General features: G+C 41.5%; 1 protein-coding gene across 4 annotated transcripts in view; it reads right to left on the bottom strand.

Annotated features, from left to right (window-relative positions):
• Positions 1 to 5,499, bottom strand: part of LOC145353786 (death-inducer obliterator 1-like) — a 120,810-nt gene extending 115,311 nt beyond the window's left edge. For all 4 annotated transcript variants that reach the window (XM_080204590.1, XM_080204591.1, XM_080204593.1 and 1 more), the window contains exon 1: positions 5,336 to 5,499. The gene's annotated coding sequence lies outside the window, so the exon portion shown is untranslated. The remainder of the gene's footprint in view (positions 1 to 5,335) is intronic.
• Positions 5,500 to 22,513: the final 17,014 nt, after the last annotated feature.

Below are 22,513 nucleotides of genomic sequence, written 5' to 3'. Positions count from 1 at the left end.
GGATGGCTGCTTGAGCAGGAAGCATAAAGGAAACCATATTCCACAAAGGACCATTACATTCAAAACAAACATGAAGTGATAGCAGCTTTAAATGTAGAGTGGTATACTGTGGTACAGTATGTACTGGTATATTATGAAGCAGTCAGTTCCCTGGTCACACAAGAACAAAATATTTTACACTGCATCACTACACTGAATTTCCTGATTTCCATAAAAGTCTCCATAACTGATGCTTGTTAGAAACCTACAGCTTATTAGACTCTTAGCTATGATATATATAATGTTTTAACCTACTTCAGTAATTTATTAAAGTGATGGTAAGAATGCTATGATTATGTCTTACAGTCTATAGTAATTCTGCAATTTCCTATTGCCCTCCCTAGGAATTTGTTAAATCGTTTGATTGGTTGAGGCATTGCTAATTATTAACAAAAAATAAATAGTATGGCTGAAATGCATTGCATGTAACAACAGTTATGGGGAACCTACACCACAGCCCCACAAAGTCTCAGGTCTGAATTAGGGTGATTAATTTCAAGGAAAGGAAATTAGAGCACTATTTTAAAATATTCAGGTTATATTTGTACTCCTTTTAGTCATGTTATGTCACTTTCCTCCTCTAACCTCTCGATGATGTTGTAAAATGCATACGTAGACAGCAGGAAGATGCAACATATTATGATGCTGAATCACTTTTCTTCCTTTCCACAGCTGTGCTGGTTCTCTTTCCAATAGCCATTTTTAGCCAACATGAAAGAACTTGAGCTCTAGTCCAGATGACATTAGGCCAATGCAATGTTACAACAAGAGCTAATGCAAGTGTTTCACTGATCTGTAAAGAGTGTGATGAGCCAAAACATATCAGTGAATTACTGAACAGTGGGTGGCAGGGTAGCAAAGTGGTTAGCACTGCTGCTTCACAGCTCCAGGGACCTGGGTTTGACTCCCGGCTTGGGTCACTGTCTGAGTGGAGTTTGCACATTCTCCTCATGTCTGCATGGGTTTCCTCCAGGTACTCTGGTCTCCTCCCACAGTCCAAAGATGTGCGGGTTAGGTTGATTGGCCATGCTAAAATTGCCCCTTATTGTCCTGAGATACGTAGGTTAGAGGGATTAGTGGGTAAATGCGAAGGGATAGGGGAGTAGGGCCTGGGTAGGATTGTGGTTGCTGCAGACTTGATGGGCTGAATGGCACATAGGGTTTCTATGATTCTGAGTTATGAAATAGCATCGTTGGTGGAAAATCATCCATTGCCCCCGATGCAGGGTGACCCATTCCAACGTCTACTGGGCCTTCCTTCATAATGATGAAATGTCAGTAACACAATAACAATTCTGCCTGATACTGGAATTGTTGGACACTGAATATTTTTGCATTTTTTTTATATGACTACAGCCAATTTAAATATTCCAAAATCTGGGATTTGAAGAATCTAGTAGAATATGCAGATTATTAACTGTTTAACATATTGCCAAACCTCGAATGGTATCTGATCTTTTCACCAGCCAATTCAAATAGATTGTCTACTCAGGATTGGGGATGAGAAATGAAAATGTAGAGCACTGGTACTATTCCTTCACCAGCACAAAGTATAACAATACGCAGCAACTTCATGAAAAGCATGGAATGCCCAGGCCATTACTACCAGTCTTGAAGATCTAAATATATATTAAAAGGAGCTTTGAACTTTGGTATTTAAGAATTGGAGATGCCAGCTGAGACTGCTGCAAGATTACCTTACCTGTTTGTGCATGCCAGTTGTATGCTCCTTTCACAGATGTTATGACCAGAGCTCCTCAGGAAAACCAATACAGGACAGATACAAAACTGCACAAGCAATAGCCTTTAACTAAAGACTGAACATAGTCTGTTCTGGCAGATAAGAAGAGCACAACATACAACCAGCATAGTTAGTCTCTTTCTTGTGTTCAATGTATGAAAGCATTATGAATATTGTTGAAACAGTTGTAATCATTACTTTTTGGTGGATTTCAAGTGGAAAAGAAATTTAATAAGATGGCAAAAAAACAGGCAAAGCAGGAAAGGCAAATCATTTGCAACACAGAGGAAAGTTTAAAAAAAAGTGGGTGATCAAACAAGTTGCATGAAATTCTTTGTGCAGCTTGGGGTGGCTTTGAACAGTATGAATCTCAAACTGCCAAAAAGAAAACAGGTTAAACAGGATGCACTGAAAGCCAAAATTAAGTTCACGTACAATAAGGAAAATAACAAGGAGAAACTGCACTGGCGCAGATTCTTAATCTTAAAGAAGTGTGCATCTATAGTATAGCTGTATAAGGTGAGCACAATGTCCCAGTCTACACCAACAATGTGAATTCATCACTAAGTGCATAACTGGCCACTAGCCCAATTTCCCTACTTCATGTTCAGCAACATCATGTTGGCACACCCAAAGAACAGAAATATCCTGCAAGGTGAAGAATCACAGACAGCAGACAGAATCCTAATTGTTATTACCAAACTATTACATCACCTGACAACTGTGCGCATTTTACCACCTTCTTCACAAATGCTATTTCATCTACGATAATATTGGGGTTCACAGCACTGCTAAAGCAGAACATTGCTAATATTATTGTAAATCACTGTCACATTAAGTGATTTCAATTGTGTTCCATATTAATTCAAGATACAAAATAGCTGTGTTTTCTGAAGTATGGGACATCAGCAATTGTACTGTTACCACACCTCCACATACAAATCCTCTGAAGCACATCAGAGTTAACAATCAAGCTTCAGGAGTTTGTCTTAGCAATTCTCCCCACCCTGCCACTATCTCTAAATTGTCAGTACTGAATGAGCAGCAACTTTCCTCAACCAAATACTGGGCAGCCAAAGCCATTATTTTGAGTCTCCCTCAAAAAAACTGTTCCCTAGCTACTGATTCCATCGCTGTCAATAGTCTGGGCCTGAAAGAGATTTGCAACGTCAGTGTTATATTTGCTCCTAAGACAAAATTCCAACCACATATCTTTGCCATCATGAAGACAATCTATTTCCACCTCTATAATATGAAGCAATTCTGCCCCAGCTCAGCTTACTTGCTGCTAAAACACTCATCCACATCTCTGTTACCTCCAGAGTTGTCCATTTCAATGTAATCTTGGTCAGCCTTCCACACTCTACCCTCTGTAAACTTGAGATCATACAATATTCAGCTGTGCCTAATTCACTCCACATCCCATTCAGACAGAAGAGTTTTGGAGCAAACCAGGTAGGAGGCAGGTGAGCAGTACATTGATGTAGTCTGTTCTTGATGTCTACGATAATGTCAAGGATGGTTCAGCTGAAGCAGGGTGGAGATGGGCGATATAATGGAGGTGGAAATGGATGGCTCGGGGACGGGAAAGAATGCAGGGTCAGATGTTCAACCCAGATTCAAATGGGTTACCGAAGTTAAAAACAGTCTGTGGCAGCATTAGAGGAGGCTGGAGATGCTAACTCTGAAAAGAGCATAAAATGGTAGCAATGGCTTCAGTCATTCCAAAATTTAATTTGATACAGTTTTATCCACTTTTGAATGTCAGGCAAGCAACACAACAAATGAAGCCATGGAGAGCTCGAGTGAGTTGGTTTTGAGATAGAGATCTGTGTTTGTGTGGGACTTAACCTACAGAGTAAAAGCACATTGTACAACTAGTCACAGGAGTCAGTTTTACCACGCAGCAGTGCATGTTAGTGGTCATTGTACTAGGTTCCTAAACTTTGGAATATAGTTGCTGTTGACAGATTAGGTAACATATCCAAAAGGGGTATCAGCATGATATGCTCCCATTTCTGGTGGTCAGGATAAAATGAGCTCAGCTGAAACCTTTAGATCACTGCTGTTTTCCAGATATTGATCCAAATACAGTTGCTATGATAAGCGAACGTGTGAATATTTTATTTGCTTATACATATTTGGATCAAATTATTTGGGAGTCGAACACTACTTCCTGAGTATCAAGAATTACTATACAATTGCTATAGTAATTGTACATAATTATTATATACTTCAATATAGAATTATAGAAATGTAGAATTACTATATACTTCACGTCTGACAGCCCTAGAAAACATTTCTGCTGGCTAAAATATTTTAGTTTCTAAAACTACAACTCCATTATAAACATATAGGACTGCAAATGTTACTTATCTGACAGCACTGAAACATCCAATTAGAATTATGAAAAGTTATGCTAGCTGCAATTGCACCAACTTCAACCACACTCTCGGGCACTGTATTACAGGTCCCAACCACTTACTGAATAAAAAAGGTTTTGCTTCATAGGGCAGTTGGTTCTTTTGCCATTCACTTTAAAATTGGTAGCCTGCTAGATGCCAAATGAACAATTTCTCCCCATCTATTCTGTCTAGACCCTTCATGATTTTCAAATTTTCTCTCACCTATCTTTTCTCCAAGAAGAATAATCCCAGCCTCTACAACAGATCCCACAAAACTGAAATCCCTCACTCCTGGAGCCACTCTCATAAGTCTTTTGCATCCTTCCTAAAGTATCCTCCAGTTGAATCCAAACCAGTGTCTAATAAAGGCGAATCATATTTTCCTTGCTTTTGTATATTATGCCATTATTTATCAAACTTTGGATCCTCCCAATCACTTACTCAAGCTGCCATGCCACTTTAAACATACATGCGCATGTATACCTCTGGATGTCAATCTGAAACGATTTTTTTTACACAAATGCTGACTGAGCTCGAGTCTTTTTTTGTTTCGAGTTTCATTTGACTACCATTTTCCTATCCAACGTACATTAAATGGCTCAAACACGTTAGGCCAGGTTCAACATTCAATTTTCAAAATTTGATCTTCGCCAATTGTTTATGCAAAACTCGAAAAATATTTCTCAATTTATATCAAACTCCAGGAAGCACGTACACAACTCTGACAGCTTCCCACAGATGTAAAATAAGCAAACCTACGTTAAACTTACATCCACTAGTGCAGAGCGCAATCTAAAATTTCTTCATCACATCTGCAAACAGGAGATGGTTAATCCGATTCACTCAGCATTAAACGTTACAGATTAACCTGAAATAAGTCCAGTAAAGCATAAAGCGAGCCACCATTCGGGGGGCGGGGGGAGGAGTTAAGCGGGCAACGATTTTTAGCCCGAGCGAACCTGCGGTCTAAACGTTACCAACATGACGAGACTGGTCTCCGTTAATCCAGGGCCGAGGAAGCACAGAGGCCCCAGCTCCGGAGACAAAGCGCCTCGAGCCGCCGGAGCAGCGAGGCGGACCCGCGGCCTACACTGCGCCCTGGGGCCTAACCTGCGGCTCCCACGACCACCCAGCCTGCAGCGCTACTCACTGGATTGAAAGCGGCTCCTGATGGTTCCTGTGTATGGTTGTGTTCCTCACTGCTTCCGGGGGTATCGGCAGCAGGCCTGGCTCCGGGCTCAGCACCCACACGCGGCCTGGCGCCTCACACCCAGCACAGCCTCCGCCACCGACTGGGCGCCATTACACACCGCACACGTGACCCCTCCGCGCAGCCCCGCCCCACGTGACCAACAGGGACAGCAATGCTGCTGCACTGGAGCCCCCAGACTCCCCCTCACTGAGGGCCCAGTTAGACCCTTCTTCACTGAGAGGTAAGGTCACACACAGCCAGACCCTCCCTCACTGAGGGGCAAGGTCACACACAGCCAGACCCTCCCTCACTGAGGGGCAAGGTCACACACAGCCAGACCCTCCCTCACTGAGGGGCAAGGTCACACACAGCCAGACCCTCCCTCACTGAGGGGCAAGGTCACACACAGCCAGACCCTCCCTCACTGAGGGGCAAGGTCACACACAGCCAGACCCTCCCTCACTGAGGGGCAAGGTCACACACAGCCAGACCCTCCCTCACTGAGGGGCAAGGTCACACACAGCCAGACCCCCCTCCCTCACTGTCAGCAAGGTCACACACAGCCAGATTCTTCCTCACTGTGAGAGGATCAGACGCAGCCAAATCCTCCCTCACTGTGGGAAGGTCAGACACAGCCAGACCCTCCCTCACTGTGAGCAAGGTCACACACAGCCAGACCCTCCCTCACTGAGGGGCAAGGTCACACACAGCCAGACCCTCCCTCACTGCAAGCAACATCACATAGCCAGACCCTCCCTCACTAAGGGGCAAGGTCACACACAGCCAGACCTTCCCTCTCTGAGGAGCAAGGTCACACACAGCCAGATTCTTCCTCACTTTGAGAAGGTCAGACACAGCCAAATCCTCCCTCACTGTGGGAAGGTCAGACACAGCCAGACCCTCCCTCACTGCGTGCAAAGTCACACACAGCCAGACCCTCCCTCACTGCGTGCAAAGTCACACACAGCCAGACCCTCCCTCACTGCGTGCAAAGTCACACACAGCCAGACCCTCCCTCACTGTGAAGCAAGGTCAGACACAGCCAGACCCTCCCTCACTGCATGCAAAGTCACACACAGCCAGACACCCCCTCACTGTGAAGCAAAATCACTCACAGCCAGACCCCCATCCCTCACTGTGAGCAAGGTCAGACACAGCCAGACCCTCCCTCACTGCAAGCAACATCACATAGCCAGACCCTCCCTCACTAAGGGGCAAGGTCACACACAGCCAGACCCCCGTCCCTCACTGTGAGCAAGTTCAGACACAGCCAGGCCCTCCCTCACTGTGAGCAAGTTCAAACGCAACCAGACCCTCCATTCTGCATACTGTAGGCACTGCAAAGCCAAATCCAAATCACAATGGCCCTCAATGCCCTACTTGGCACCTCGCTAATTACATGCTTAACTTCAAACTACCAAAACTTCACCAGCAATTGGCACAACACTCCTGGATACAAGCAAATTACTGTGGATGCTGGAATCTGAAACAAAAAAAGAAAATGCTGGAAAATCTCAGCAAGTCTGGCAGCATTGGTAAGAAGGCTACTTACAGATGCTGAGATTTTCTAGCATTTTCTCTTTTGACTCCTGGATAAAAGTTCCAACAAGTACATCCACTATTTTGCTATTTTTACGGTGTATATAAAAACACTTACAAGCTGATTTAAGACTTATCTTTATTAGGGTCCTGCTCCAAACTCATCTTATCATTGATCACAAGCTGATCTTTGCCTTCACCCTATCAGTAACTGTAACACTACATTCTGCACTCTACCCTTTCCTTCTCCCCTATGTACTCTGTGAACGGCATGTTATATCTGTAACAGCTCACGAGAAACAATACTTTTCACTGTATCCCAATACATGTGACAATAATAAATCCCAATGCCATAATTGGTATTTTGGTTTCTACCATAATTCTAAATGCATATCTGTGTAATCTCTTATATTAGCAAAATGCTTCAGCACTATCAGCCCATTCCCTATTCTGTTTCCAAACACGGATGGGAAATCTTAAAAGTTAAAGTTTACTTAGTCACAAGTAAAGCTTACATTAACACTACAATGAAAATTCCCTTAGTTCGGGTCAATGCATCTAACTAGCACGTCTTTCAGACTGTGGGAGGAAACCAGGGCACCTGGAGGAAATCCACTCAGACACGGGGAGAATGTGCGAACTCCACACAGACAGTGACCCAAGCCAGGAATCGAACCCGCGTCCCTGATGCTAGGAAGCAGCAGTGCTAACCACTGTGCTACCATGCTGCCCCAAGCATGACTGTAGCACTACATACTACATTCTCTCATTTCCTTCTGTATGAATGATATGCTTTGTATAGCATGCAAGAAACAATAATTTCACATGCTAATACATGTAACAATAATAAATCAAATCAAAAGCAAATCCAATTAACACAACACCAGGAAACATCCTTCTGACCTCAAAACATTTGGCACTGGAAGATGATAAACTTCCACATAAACAGAAAATGCTGGAAATTCTCAACAAGTCTGACAGCAACTGTGGAGAAAGAGCAGAGCTAACATTTCAAATCTGGATGACTTTTCATAAAACTGTCTCTTTCTTTGAAGAATGAGATAGAGAATCTGATGAACTGGTGCGATGACAATAATCTCTCCCCCAACGTCAACAAAATGAAGGAGATAGTCATTGACTTCAGGAAGCGTAGTGGAGAACATGCCCCTATCTACATCAATGGCGACAAAATAGAAATAGTCGAGAGCTTCAAGTATTTAGATCACCAACAACATGTCCTGATCCACCTCCCATGCTGACATTTTAGTTAAGAAAGCCCACCAATGCCTCTACTTTTTCAGTGGTCTAAGGAAGTTTGGCATGTCTGCTACGACTCTCACCAAGTTTTACAGATGCACCATAGAAAGCATTCCTTCTGGTTGTATCACAGCTTTGTATGGCTCCTGCTCTGCCCAAGACAACAAGAAACTAAAAGGGTTGTGACTGAAGCTCAGTCCATCATGCAAACCAGCCTCCCATCCACTGACATTGTCTACACTCCCTACTGCCTCAAAAAAGCAGTTAGCACAATTAAGGACTACACACACCCCGGACATACTCCCTTTCACTTTCATCCATCCAGAAAAAGATACAAAAGTCTGAGGTCACGTGTCAACCGAATCAAGAACTGTTTCTTCCCTGCTGCCATCAGACTTTTGAACAGACCTACCTCACGCTAAGCTGATCTTTCTCTACACCCTAGCTATGATTGTAACATTACATTCTGCACACACTATGCTTTGTCTGCGTAGCATGCAAGAAACAATATTTTTCACTGAATGCTAATACATGACGATAACAAATCAAGTCAAAGTAAATATTAAATGTTAAAACCTGTACCTTGAAGATAAATGCTAAAAAAATTAGAAAATCATTACAGTGCGAAAGGAGACCACTTAACTTGTTTCAGCATTGATTTTCCAAATGAATATTTCACCGTAACATTCTTCTGCCATTTCCACGTGACTGCACATTACTTCTCTTCAAATAATCATCTATTTCCCTTTTGAATGTCTTGATTGAACCTGCCTCCACCACACTTTTTGGCAGTGCATTCCAAACTCTAATTATTCTTTAAGTACAGACAACCTATTCAATAAAGGTAAAGTCGCCATGGTCCCAAATGACCATAAGCTGCTGAACCTTTTGAGGCGGAGAGCTGACTGGTGGTGATTTAACCTGAGGATCATCAAACCTCAGAGAGGCGCAAGGTTTGTGAATAACATCAGCCAGTACAGGATGCAATTTCAATACTACCTTATGAGGGGAGATCTCATTGAGACGTATAAGATGATGAATGGGATGGATAGGATAGAGGTGGAGAGACTCTTCCCGCTCAGAAAGGACAGTTGGACCAGGGGGCACAGCCTCAAGATAAAGGGGGGGCGGTTTAGAACGGAGTTGAGGAGGAACTTCTTCACTCAAAGGGTGGTGAATCTCTGGAATTCTCTGCCCGTTGAAGTGTTGGAGGCTGCCTCGCTAAATATTTTTAAGACGCGGGTTGATGGGTTTTGATAAGTGAGGGGATTAAGGGTTATGGGGAGAGGGCGGGAATGTGGAACTGAGCCACGACAGATCAGCCATGATCTTATTGAATGGCGGGGCAGGCTCGAAGGGCTAGATGGCCTACTCCTGCTCCTATTTCTTATGTTCTTATGTTCAATGTAAAATTTCTAGTGACTGAATTTCACCATGGCCTCAGTAGCATTTTCTTCCTTGGTAAAGATGAATATGAAGTACTTGTTTATTATCTCAGCTATGCCCCATGGAGATATTCCCTTTTGGGTCCCTAATTGACCCTACTCTTTCTTGCATCACCTTTTTACTATTTATATTGCCTATAAAAGACTTTGGTATTTCCTTTTATGTTAGTTGCAGCCTCTTCTCACATTTCCTCAGTGCTTTTCTTGTTTGATTTTTCATCTCCTATCTGAACCGTCAGTTTTCAGCCTGGTTCTCAATTATATTTTCTATTTGACATCTGTCGTAAGCACATTTGTCTTCATCTTAATTTCTACCTCCCCTATCATCCAGGGAACTCTGGAATTTGTTTGCCCTATCTTTCCCTTCTGACGGAATATACTTCAAAACTGACTCTTAGAAGTGAAAATCTAATTTAAAGGCTTTTGTCTGAAGTTTGAGAGTAAAAATGTTGTTTGTCCATCATTGTCGATGAGGACCTCGACACCATTAGTCATTTTGAGGCTGAATGCGGTGTGTCCAAAGACGACCGATTAGGCCAATTCGGACACGGAATGTCCCGGCACATATTGGACAGACTTGTGTAGGCACTGTAGTTGTTGTGCTGGTGGCTGTGGACTTGCGCAGCTCGCGCTTGTGTTGAGCTTCAGCAATGCACCTTGCTTCGTAAGCTTGACAAGCCCTTGTGGTTGAGGCAACGCCAGGTAGAGCGGTTTTGTGCCAGCGTTTCCCAGTGGTTGTGTCTATGTCAAGCAACTTCAGGGAGCCTTCAGTACGTCTTTGTGACGTTTCTTTTGCCCTCCATGCGAGTGTCTTCCAGCAGAGAGTTCCCCAAAAAGAAGCTGCTTGCGTATGCGCTCGTCTGGCATACGGATGACATGACCTGCCCACTGAGCCTGCGCCCTCATCAGCAGTGTGTGGACAAATGGTAGACTTGCTCTAGAGAGAACTTCAGTGTCTGGTACTTTGTCTTGCCATCTGATGTGAATATTCTGTGAAGACAAGTCATGTGGAAATGATTGAGCTGTCTTACATGCCTTCGATACACAGTCGATGTTTCGCAGGCATACAGGAAGGTAGTGAGTACCACAGCGCCATAGACCTTCAGTTTTGTTGCTGGGCTGATTCCGCGATGTTCCCATACAGTGGAGCGCAGTCTACCAAAAACAGAACTTGCCTTTGCTATTCTGCAGTTAACTTATGTACCAACAGTCACTGCTTGGGAGAGTGTGCTGCCAAGATAAGTGAACTGGTCCACTGCCTGTAGTTTCTGCCTTTTGATTGTGATTATGGGTTCTGAGTACGGTGCATGAGCAGCAGGCTGGTGCATGACTTCGGTCTTTTTAATGTTGATGGTGAGTCCAAAGTGGAAAATTTGTCCATTTTCTTGCATCTCTGGCTCTGAGCCAGTAAGAAGTCTCACAACACCAGGTTAAAGTCCAACAGATTTATTTGGTAGTAAATGCCACTAGCTTTCAGAACGCTGTTCCTTCGTCAGATGAGTGGAGAATTCTGATCACAAACAGGGCATATAAAGCCGTTATAAGCCTTTTACTACCAAATAAACCTGTTGGACTTTAACCTGGTGTTGTGAGACGTCTTACTGTGTTTACCCCAGTCCAACGCCGACATCTCCACATTCTGAGCCAGTATACAGGACACAGCCATTGGCAAAGAGGAAGTCTCTCAGAACAGTTTCCTTCACTTTGGTAATAGCTTGAAGTCTCCTCAGGTTGAAGAGCTTCCCATCCACTCTGTACTTGAGGCTGATTCCAGCAACACTGTTCTGAAAGGCATCACTCAGCATGGCAGTAAACATCATGCTGAACAGTGTGGCCAGTTGGCCATTTCCATTGGCCAGTTCCATGATGGCCAGAGTACTGGATGGCAGAGAATCCTCTGAGGCATTCCCAGTCACTAATGGCGTCAAACAGGGCTGTGTGCTTGCACCCACAGAGTAAAAGTAACGGTAGACTAAAGTCCATCTCCAACCAATCTGGTTTTATCAGGCTCTTCCAACTGCTCCGAGTGATTGATTCCATTTACACAAACAATGGGTTTAAATCTTAAGGGGAAGCAACAAATAAGTGTTTTTGATGACTTCCACAGGCTCTTCCAGTGGTCAAAGAAGGTATCAGCACAACCAAAAATGATTTTACAGACTCTTTTACTCATAGCAATAAAACCCTAGGGGCCAAATGCTAGAACAACTTGTGTGTGCCATTCAGGTTTATAGGGACAGTTAATATTTTCACTTGAGAACTGCTACAAGATTGAATCTTGAGGATATATTCTGAGCATTCAAAGTCATGAACACTTCTGAAAAATAAGCAGGAGTGCAATGCTACAAATTGTTATGTTAAGGGCATAGGCCTGCAAATTTGGCATCATAACCATATGTTACAGTGTAAGCTGGGAATTGTTAAGTCATTCTAGCTGCCTTCTCATGATCTCAGCGACTTTTAAAAATAAATTCAAACACAGTTGTTCACTGAAAGATATAAGCCACAAGATTCCACATTTCAAACAAAAGTTTGACTGTACAAGAGGTAAACAAAACAACTAACTTAACACAATAATTCATAAACAGTTATTTTTCAAACTTTAAAATTCAACAGACCATCTCCTGGTCTATCTTTATTTCCACCTGAGCATTCCCCGATACGTTACAGAATCTTGAGGGATCCTTATTTCTCCTGGGACCAAGTTAAGGCATGCCATAGCTCTTAGGCATTCACATCAAGTTTCCTCAGTGTTCCGACTACAATCCGAGGTATGAGATTTCTTGAGATCCTCCCACTAGCAAGCAGCAAAGTGATCCTCCAACTCCCCTTAACCACTACATGACTGTTGATGTCCCAACTCAAGCATGAGCCTCACTACTTTCTTGCTTAATGAGTCCACATCAGAAAATATCCTTGGTTTTTAATTGCCCTCTGTTACTGATTCACAGCTTCTTTACCGCTCCTGATCCAGTCTCCAACTGACTGTCTCAAAGTTGCTTCCAATCTAACTAGCTGTTTTGTGAGAAAACGCACAGATAAATCCAAATAAAAAAGCACCCCTGTGTAACCTATTTCCACAACAGCATGGCAAACCTATGATGTTCCAGGCAGAGATCCAAACAAATTAATTTTATCTTCAAAACACACCAATTAAGACCAAGGTGAATACTTTAAACCCCTTATTGAGACAGCTGTCCATATCTTATTTCCACCAACAGAAGGAGGTCATTCAGATTATTTAGCATTTTCCTAAGTCTGACATTATTAAATAAACATTGGCCAGCTTTTGAATTGCAATTACTCTAGATTTTGTTTATCAATTTCTCAACCTGGGAGTTTTCAATTCTTGCATTCAGAAATTTTAAATCCCCTAACTAGAAGTTATGTTCCTAAAACACCTGAATCATGGAATTGCAAATTTGTAAGAGTCTGCATATTTGCATTATGATGCAAAAACAAAGAATCAACTGAAGATTGGGAAACAATAGGAGAAGGCTGTGGAGGCTGGGAGCAGGCATCCGAGGTAGTTGTTTAAAGTGATAAGTGAATTGCCAGGAAGCAGATGGCAGTGACTCAGGAGTGGAACCACAGTAAGTGGCAAAAATGCAGGACTCCATTCACCTGCTGGTTAACTGAAGATATTTGTGACTTATCTAAAACCATATGTGGGTCAGGCAACCTTACATAAGTTGCTGTGGGCTTGATTGCTTGTAGTGCTACAAAGTAGCAGAAAAGTGAAGGTAGGTGTCAGCAGCACACACATGAAAGTTGACATTGCACCTTTAGTGAGAATGCCAATAAGCAATAAGCACATAGCATTCAGAAATAATAGTCATAGAGGTTTACTTCATGGAACATCTTGTCCATGACCCCCTTTTTTAAACTGCTAAGCTAGTCCCAATTGCCTGCGTTTGGCCCATATCCCTCTATATCCATCTTACCCATGTAACTGTCTAAACACTTTGTAAAAGACAAAATTGTATCTACTTCTACTACTACCTCTGGCACTTATTCCAGACACTCACCATCCTGTGTGAAAAAAATGCCTCTCTGAACACTTTTGTACCTCTCCCCTCTTACCTGAAACCTACGCCCTCTAGTGTTAGATTCCCCTACCTTTGGGAAAAGATATTGACTATCAAGCTGATCTGTGCCCCTCATTATTTTATAGACTTCTATAAGATCATCCCTCAGTCTCCTATGCTTAATACTAATACTTTGAGAATTGGAAGTAGAGCCATGTAAACGCAATCCTATGAGGCTGAACAACAATAGAGGTGGTATCACTGAGGGAAGTGACAGTGGAAGTTGTAGAGCCACTGGCCATAATTCTTCAGCCTCAGGGATGGTCCCAAAAAGCTGGAGAATCACAAACTTTACACCATTGTTTAAAAAGGGTGTAAAGATAATCCCAGCAACTACAGGCCAGTCAGTATAATTTGGGTGACAAGGAAACTTCTAGAAACAATAATTCAGGACAAAATTAATAGTCACTTGCACAAATGTGGGTTACTGAGAGGCAGCATGGATTATGTAGAGGAAGATCATGTTTAATTAACTTGGGAGTGTTTTGAGGAAGTAACAAGATGGTTGATCAGGGAAATGCTGTTGACATGATGCACATGAACTTCCAAACACATTTGATACAGTGTCAGCAAAGTTATAACTCGTGGAATAAAACTGGCAGTAGCAACATGGATATGGAATTGGCTGAGCGACAGGAATAATGGTTAAGAGTAATGGATTTTTTTGTGCTAGAGGAAGATTTGTAGTGGAGTTCCCCAGGGATCTGCATTGCATCTCTTGCTTTTCTTGAAATATCTTGGTAACCTCAACCTTGGTGTACATGGCATAATTTCAAAGTTTGCAAATAATACAAAAGTTGGCAGAATTATCAAACTGTAAAGAGAGTCCTGTAGAACTTCAAATGGTCATAAACAAATTGATGAAATGAGCAGAGAGGTGGCAGACATAATTCGATGCGGAGAAATGTGAATGTTTCATTTTGATAGGAATTACATGAATAGACAGTTTAATTCTAAAGGGGATGCAGGAGCAGAAAGACCTGGGTGTATATGTGCATACATCATTCAAGGTGGCAGGATTAGAACAGGGTAAGACAGGATTTAGTACAAGTGTGCAGTATCCTGAGCTTTATTAATAGATGTCAGACAACAAGAGCAAGGGGTTGTATTTGCGTGAGTCACTGGCTTGACTTCAGCTGGACCATTGTGCTCAGTTCGGTCCACCGCACTTTGGAAGGATGTTAAGTCATGAGAGAAAGTGCAGAAAAGATTCACCAGATTGGTTCCAGAGATGAGGTACTTCAGTTTTGAAGATAAATTGGAGAAGTTAGAACTGTTTTCCTTGGAGAAAAGGTGACTGAGAGGAGATTTCATAGGGGTATTCAAAATCATGAGGGTCTAGACAGAGTAGATAGAAACTTCCCACTCATGAAATGATCGGGAACATGAGGGTACAAATTTAAATTAGTAAAAAAAGAGCAAAAGCGATTCCAGGAGAAACATTTTTTATGCAGCGAGTGATTAGGGTTTGGAATGCACTGCCTAACAGCGTGGTGGAAGAAGGTTCAATTGAAACATTCAAAAGGGAACTAGACTGTTAACTGAAAAGGAAGAACATGCAGGATTATGGGGAGAAGGTGGGGAAATGGCACTGGGTGAGTGGCTCATTCCAAGAATTGGCACAGACATGATGGGCCAAATGACCTTCTTTTGTGCCTTTTTGTGATTCAGAATGTTCCCAGTGGTGGGTGAGTCCAAAACTAGGGGTCATAGTTTGAGGATAAGGGGTAAACCTGAGGTGAGGAGAAATTTCTTCACCCAGAGAGTGGTGAATTGTGGAATTCACTACCACAGAATGTAGTTGAGGCCAAAACTTGTCTGATTTCAAGAAGAAATTAGATATAGCTCTTGGGGCTAAAGGGATCAAGGGATAAGGGGAGAAGGTGTGATCAGGATATTGAATTTGATGATCATAATGAATGATGGAGCAGGTTTGAAGGGCCAAATGGTCTACTCCTGCATCTAGTTTCGATAACAATTCTGTGATTAGAGAATGATGTGGTGAACCAACCAACCATTTGGAGATGTTGAAGATTAGGAGGAATTATATTCATGTCATAGACAATGTTATATAAACAATTCTATAGAGGTGAGGAAGGGGCAGGGGCAATTGATCATGATTTTGGTCTTAGAGATATCCTTAATCTCCTTTCACTAGGAATTAAAGGCTAGGAGAGAGGGGGAAGAACAAGAAGAAACAAGAACAAGATTTGCCCTTGCCCTCCATGATAACTGTGGATTAGTGAGAAGTACTGATGAACGAGAATGTGGCAGTCACAACTGATTGATGGCTAGGCCTGTTCTGAATCAGATGCACTTGACTTTGTTGCCCTCTGATTTGAGAATGCCAAGATGAGGATGCAATCAGAAAAGTGATAAAAGTGAAGTGAGGGATTTTCTAGGCTCAAGGGCATCAAAAATGGAAGCTTTAGTTCTATAATTAACAGAAGCTTCATGGCAGGTTGAGATGAGGAACTGGGGAGGAGTTCTATTCCCCCATGGACAAATGATTAAAAAAAATGGGATTCAGAAGAGATGGGAAAGTGAATGGCAGTCGAGACAAGAACCAGAGACTATCGGATCAATCATCAATATGAAAACAAAGAAGAAAGGTCATGAAAGGTGGGGAGTGAGAAAGTAGCCATAGGTATAAATGAGAAATTTATAGTGAAGGATGAGTATGATTTGAGGACAATAAAGTCAAGGGAGGGGGCTGAAAATGTCTAAATAAAAATTGAAGTTAGAATGAATGAGAGATCGGTGAACTAGAGAAGGTAGGTATTCTGATGGCAGATCTCAAAAAGGATTGGCCTGTATTGCTGATTGCTGATTTTCCAGCATAGTCCTCCAGAGTTGGTATGATGGAAACGGGGCTCAAGTATCAGAAAAATTCTGCACTTTATGTTATAATTTTTTTATGTGAATTCTGTGGGCCAAAGTATCTTTCTTTACTTGTTTGATTACTACGCACTTTGGCCTTGTACAACCAACTTTTCTTATTTTACATTACATCTTCTGCTCTTTCACAGACTTTCCCCCTCATTATTTTCCACCCTCTCCATTTCACCTGCTTAAAACCTAACACATTTCTAAATTTTCCAGTTCTGATGAAAGGTTATTGGCCCAAAACAATGAGCTGTAACATCCAACTAGGAGCAGAGAAATTCTGCAGGAATTAAAACTTAATACATCCTTACCTGTCCTTGAGAACTGTGCAAAAACTTCCAATGGCCAAGGCTGCCTAGAGCCAGCACCAAAAAGTCCTTGCAGGCCTGAGTGCAGTCCAGCTCCAACTGATTCAAGGAAGGTGACACCCCCTTTTTTTACTAAACTGGCTGCCATAAAGCAGCTACATTTAAAAAGCCCAGTTAAGTTGACAGGTCAGGGAGAAGGTAAGGGTCAAGGTAAGTGTCAAGGGATTTGTAAGGTCAGGAGAAATGCCGGGGGAGTGGAGGTCACAGGATTGACATCAGGTTGTTTCTGCAGGTCAGGGAGGGTGGGGAATTGGTCTGGATGTTTATAATGGTTACCCAGTATAAACGTGGTTTTAATTCTTCTGTGTAAGATGTTCTTTCAGAGATACAGTGCAGACTCGTTGGGCCAAATGACCTCTTTCTGCATGTAGGGATTCCAAGGTTTAATGGTTCTATTATTAACTCTGTTTCTCTCTCTCCAAGGATGTTGCTTCTCCTGCCCAGTAATTTCAGGATTTCCAGCGTCCAGTGTTTTGATTTTGAGTTGATGAAGTGAACTTGTTATGTATCCCTTAAATACACATATATAGCCAAGTGTCCAGTGGTGAAAGGCTGAATATTAAATCGAGGGACAGCAGCACAGATCAATCAAATTACTCTATGCTGAATAGTGTTGTTGCCAATGCACTCATCCATATGAGTGGGGGATATTCCATCACTTTGACTTGAGCTTGTGAATATCGAAGAGGTTTTGAGGAGTCAGGAGCTTTTAAGTTTATTTATTAGTGTCACAAGTAGGCTTATAGTAACACTGCAAAGAAGTTGCTGTGAAAATCTTCTAGTCGCCACACTCTGGCACCTGTTCAGATACACTGAGGGGGAATTTAGCATGGTCAATGCATCTAACAAGCAGGTCTTTCAGACTGTGGGAGGAAACTGGAGCATCTGGAGGATGAATTGAACCTGGGTCCCTGGCGCTGTGAGGCAGCAGTGCTAAGTACTGTGCCATCGTAACACCCTGCCGCCATCCAGTGAAGATTTCTGGGGCTTTGCCTTGTCAGGCTGTTGATATGGCTAGTCCAGTTAAATTTTCAGTCAGCGGTCACTTCAAAAATGTTGATAATAGTGGACTTAGTGACTTTAGGTTGTTCAAGTTAATGAGTATGTGGAAGTTTTCTGGCGCAAATGTTAACTGTAACTTGTCAGCCTAAATCTGAATTTGTCCAAGTCCTGTCATATGACATCCTGGACTGCTTCATTATCATGGACTGTGAATAGAGTTTACCACTGAAGAAAGTCATCAAATAGTCCTTCTCGATTTTTTTTATTCAATCGTGGGATATGGGCACCTCTGGCTGGCCAGCATTTATTGCCCATCCCTAGTTGCCCTTGAAAAGGTTGTGGTGACCTGACTTCTTGAATCACTGCAGTCCACGTGCTGTGGGCTGACCCACAAAGCCACTGTGGAGGGAATTCCAGGATTTTGATCCAGTGACCCAGTTACAATGAAATGAAAGTCAATGGTGGTCAGCTAAAAATGTTTGGGCTGGTATTTTCCTGAACGAATAACTCCTGCGGCGATGCTATCGGACTCGGATGATTGGCCTCCAATAACTTTCCTTGATGTCAGTCTAGTGCTGCCAATGCTGATGTATGTCCAGCGTTTGACTACAAGTCACCACATTTTGTCCCATGAAGTTAAAGGTCTGCATTTCACCATTGTAACTCATTATACAATACTTATATGTCACATACAGATTAGGTGAGATGGTGGCATAGTGATAATGTCACTGAAAATCCAGTCTAAGTTAAATGAATTGAGGACACAAGTTCAAATCCCACCATGGCAGTTGGTTGAATTTAAATGTAATTAATAAATTTAGAAATAAAACTTCTCTCAGTAACCATGACAACTATCACTGATTGTTGTAAAAAAAACCTAATTCACTTATGTCCTTTAAGGAAGGAAATCTGTTAACCTCATTTGGTCTGGTCCACATGTTCCCATGAGTCTTAACTGCCCTCTGAAAGAGCCTAGCAAATCATTCAGTTCAATGGCAATTAGGGATGGGCAACAAATGCTGGTTTTGTCAGCGATGTCCACATCCCAGGCAAAAATAAAGGAATTCAAATTCTCTCATTGGCCTCGCCCCTAATTATCTTGTAATTTTCCTGCTTTACAATTCTCCAAGATCTTTTCACTCCTCCAATTGCTCTCATGCCCATATTAATCAAATGCATGCAATGCCTTCAGCTGTCAAGGCTCTACACTCTGAAATTCTTTCCTTCTCAACATCTCTACCTCCTTTTTTAAGACATTCCCTAAAACTACTTCCTTGACCAAGCTTTTGGTCACCTTTCTAATGTCTCCTTGTGTTACTCATTGTCAAATTGTGTTTAAAGATCCTATGAAGGAATCTGCTACTACATTAAAGGCACTACGTGAATACAGCTTGTCAACATATATGACTAACTCAATGACTAGCTCTTTAAATCCACAACTTTCCATTCTACTAGGATGCCTTGGTGCCATACTTCATAGAATGCTGCCTTAATAGTGAGGGTAGTTACTCTTCGTAATAAAGTAATTGAGACACCTCCAAAAGAATTCTGCATAATATTGCACAAGGCCATTAAAATTAATCGTCTTTCTGATGCTGAAAGAATGACACAAAGAGCAATTAGTGTCAACGAAATTAAGCAAATTCACAGTACAGCACAGAAGGAGGCTATTTGTCCACTGTGTCTGCACTAGCTCGCCGAATGAATTCACCTAGTCCCATTCTCCTGTCTTCTCTCCATAATTGAGAAAGGGTCGTTGGTTAAGAACAAATCAGGATTTTGCAAAGTGACTCAGGCAGAATTATAGACAACAACAGAGGATGGTAGGAAAATTGAAGAGATCATTAAATATTTTTAATGTACCTCTTGTAGAACAGGCAAAAGTAAAAATCAAATGTGTTGTATACAGATGAAATGCTTCAGGCTATGTTAAAGAGATACAGGTGGGAAAAGCAAAAGATCTCATTTATCCTCAGTTCTGGAGGAAATGACTGAAGTTGTGGTGGATGCCCTGGTAAATATTTTCAATATTCCATTGGATATAAGGTAATTAAGATGCCTGTTGAACCCTTAAAAGGACATAATCTGGTAACAGTAGAACTGCAAGGTAACATCACTGAATGTCTCTATAAAACTTTATCAAGGCATTCGATTAAAACCCCTCATAACAGACTATTAGCCAAAGATGAAGCTCACAAAATTGAGGGCAGATTAGTGATCTGGTTAGGAAATTAGTTTAGCAACAAGAGACCAAGTGTAGGAATAATAGGAGGTACTTTAATGGTGCCAAATAGGGATCTGTGTTGGAGCCTCAGCTGTTCACGGAATCTATTAATGATTAGGTGACATGATAGAAAGTCACATAACCAAATTTGCCAAATACACCACTGTAAGTAGTACATGTGGAACTTAAAGTTACAAAGTGATATTAATAGATTAAGTAGATGGCCAAAATTGTGGCAAACAGATTTCAGTGTTGGTACAGTGTGCACTCATCCACTTTGAAACTATAAAAGGATAGATAAAAATATTTCCTAAATGGTAAAAAGCTGGAAACAGTGACAGCCAAAAGAAACTTAGGGATCCATCTATACAGATCATTATGTTCTTATGTTCTTATTAAGATGTCATGGGCAAGTGCACCAAATAGTCAAAACAGTAATGGAATACTGTCTTTTATATCTAGAGGAGTAATATGTAAAGGTTCAAGTCACTCTACAGCTAAACAAAGCCCTGGTTAGACCACACCTGGAGTACTGTATTCACTTCTGCGTGTTACACCTTAGAAAGGATATACAGGCCTTGGGGAGTCTAGCATGGATTTACTGCAATGACACTTGAACTCCAAGGATTAGGATCACACAAACGAAGGCTGTATTCCTGGGGCCATTTAATCCAAGATATTACGGAGACCTAATACGGTAAATAAAGACATTTCTTGCTGGTTGCAGAATCTAGGATTAAGGACACAACCTGAAAATTAGAACCAGGCCTTTTAAGAATGAAGTGGGAAAACCTTTTTTTGTAAACAGAAAAATAGAAATTTGAAACTCTCTTTCACAAATAGCAGTTGATGTTGGGTTAATTATTAATTTTAAATCTGAGATTAATAGATAAAAGCAAATTACTGCGGATGCGGGAATCTGAAACCAAAAGAGAAAATGCTGGAAAATATCAGCAAGTCTGGAAGCATCTGTAAGGAGAGAGAAGAGCTGACATTTTGAGTCCAGACGATCCTTTGTCAAAGTTAAAAGGCATAGAAAGTGGGAGATATTTATACTGCAGGGTGAGGGAGTGAAAGATGAGATTAGTAGATTTTTCTTAACCAGAGGTAATAAGGGATGTGTGAAAATACAGTCTCAGTTTTTGACAGCTGTATATATGATTTCCGTTTCTTTTTGATTACTCCCAAGTGAGTAATATAGAAAAGAAAATATTTTATGTTTGCATATTAGGAGATTTACCTCTTTGAAAATCATCTGCAGAAAGCATTGAAGAGTTTCACTTTCGCTCACAGTCACTTGTCAATCATGCAGCTTGTTGAACTTTGTTTTCCTCCTGATAAGAAAACATCTGAAACATTTTCTATGAAATGTGATATGAAAGGTCTGTTTAACAAATAAGCAAAAAACTGCAAATCCGGAAATCTGAAACAAAACAAAATGCTGGAAATAAACAGATTAGTCTGCATCTGTGAAAAGACAGGTAATGTGATAGCACCACAATATGATTCTAACTTAGAAGCTGCTCATTAAGCATTATTGAAGATACTTTGATGCAACGTGAAATCATTTAATTTATAATGAACAGAGAAATAAAGTTGCAAATGAATATAAACATTAACTTCTGATAAATAATCTGCCCTGGTCTCTGGTTACATATGGGACCAAATAGAATCAATCACAAATACATTTTCAAAATAATATTATGACTAAGACATCCATACAGAACAGGAATATTGGAGTTGATCTTTCTGGTTCTCTTGTGCCCTATGCACATACGTTGCAGTTCTCAAGTAAAACAGCAATTATGATAGCAAATGGTAAGTGGCAAATGGTTGGAGTACAATGCGAGGGAAGTCTTGCTGAAATTGTATGGAGCTTTATTAGGATAATATATGAGCACTTTTTGTGATTTTTGTCTTCTTACTGCAATGACTTGAGCGAGGCCCATGAAGTGGGCCTCTTGGAGTATGAGCTCTCTGATTGAGGTCATAATTTCCTGCCCAATCACCTGTATGTAAATATGGAGTGTCGGATCCACTGACACTCCTGATTCTGACTTTGTATCTGAAGCACTCCAAAAATGGAATTGAGTTTGTAAATAAAGGAAACCTGGTAAAAGACACTGGTCTCTGAGGAGTTATTTCATTTAACAAGAAATAATATATAGCTTCAGACAGAGTGTAACAAAGGTGTAGTAGGTTGATTCCTGGGGTTACACAGTTGTCCTGTGATGAGATTTTGAGCAGAATGGGTCTACGTTCCCTATAGCATAGGAGTAAGAAAGGTGGTCTCATTGAAATGTATAACATTCCTACAGGGTGTTAAT

The sequence above is a fragment of the Carcharhinus amblyrhynchos genome, chromosome 16 (genome assembly GCF_965287045.1).
Source record: "Carcharhinus amblyrhynchos chromosome 16, sCarAmb.v2.hapA, whole genome shotgun sequence".
Taxonomy (NCBI): domain Eukaryota; kingdom Metazoa; phylum Chordata; class Chondrichthyes; order Carcharhiniformes; family Carcharhinidae; genus Carcharhinus; species Carcharhinus amblyrhynchos.
Note: the sequence above shows the minus strand (reverse complement) of the source record. Positions and strands in the feature narration are given on the sequence as shown.